Here is a 1302-nt window from a genome sequence, read left to right on the forward strand (position 1 = left end):
TATATTCTACGTGTATAATAGCTTCTATTCTATGTGTATAATAGCGATAACATTTGCTATTAAGAACAAAAATGGTACACAACAATTTTTTCTAAAATTTAGAATAGCAATGAAAGACAAACAGCTGTATAAATTTTTTTCTAAGTGCGTTAATATATTGACTGATAGTTTTGACAATTTATATTTGGTATTATGTGCACCATAAATTTTCAGTGTCAAAAGTGATGGAACAAATATTTTTGCATATTTGGAATTTCTTCATATTAATAAGTTAAATAAAAAAGAAAGTAAAATACAAGAGAGGAAAGGATAAAAGCGCGAGACATAAAATATACAGAATAGGGTAAACTAAAGATACTCACAGAAATAATCTTAGAAATATAATAAAATACATAAATCTTCATCTTCTGACTATTCCACATGTGCTATTGCTGCGATAATGTACTGCTCTGTTGCCGATTCATCATCTTCGCTATCGCTACTGTCCATACATAACAAATGGCTGTATGTCATTCTATAACATTTCACTTGCACTTCTTCTAAGTTAATTAAGAAAGTATCGTTGGATAAAGTAGAACATTTATATATTCCGAGAACCGAAGATGAAATGCCAATATTATAAAAGTCCTCTATCTGTAAAAATCTTTTTACTTCCAAACGGTATGAAGTGTTATGAACGATAATGTCGACTACTATACAAACTAATCCATTATGTAAAATGCAACAATTATCATGTGCATGCAGAGCTAATGATATTCCGTTAAACTGAATCTTACGATAATGACAATATGAAGTATCACTATTATTCTTGTTATTAAACGGCATAGATACGCGAACAGAACATTTAATTTCACGATTATTGACCGTTCCATAATTTTCTTTTTCTATTAAGGGGGGAAATCCAATTAGAACGAGGAAAAATAAGCTATTTTCAAGAATTTTTTTGTAGGAGAAAGAATTTTTCTATATTTTTCAAACTTAAACATTTATTTATATATGTTTTGGACTGTCCATACGTATTTTTTTTTCCAAAAATATTTAAAAATGGCGGACATATGAAGCATCCCATTTGGCAGGTACGCGTGCGAGTTGCTCAGCTGCTGGACAAATGGCGTCCGTGATATTGATCCTATAACAGGCAGCGAAAAAATTCTTATTATTTATACCCATAATTCGTAATTGAACCTAAAAAAATTGAAAAAAGTCAAAAATTTTGAATATGAAACGCTTATGAAAATAAATTTCCATTTTTTGACGTTTTCTCTGCACAATTTTTGCAATAAATAAGTGATTTTTTATTAT

The 1302-nt window shown here is 29.2% G+C and overlaps 1 protein-coding gene across 1 annotated transcript in view; it reads left to right on the forward strand.

Moving 5' to 3' along the window:
* Window positions 1-1302, forward strand: part of LOC116853141 — a 13839-nt gene that overhangs the window by 1172 nt on the left and 11365 nt on the right. The gene's annotated exons all lie outside the window — the stretch shown is intronic.

The sequence above is a fragment of the Odontomachus brunneus genome, unplaced genomic scaffold (assembly GCF_010583005.1).
Source record: "Odontomachus brunneus isolate Ranch 3 - 2012 unplaced genomic scaffold, Obru_v1 Obru_scaffold_280, whole genome shotgun sequence".
In the NCBI taxonomy this organism is placed as follows: domain Eukaryota; kingdom Metazoa; phylum Arthropoda; class Insecta; order Hymenoptera; family Formicidae; genus Odontomachus; species Odontomachus brunneus.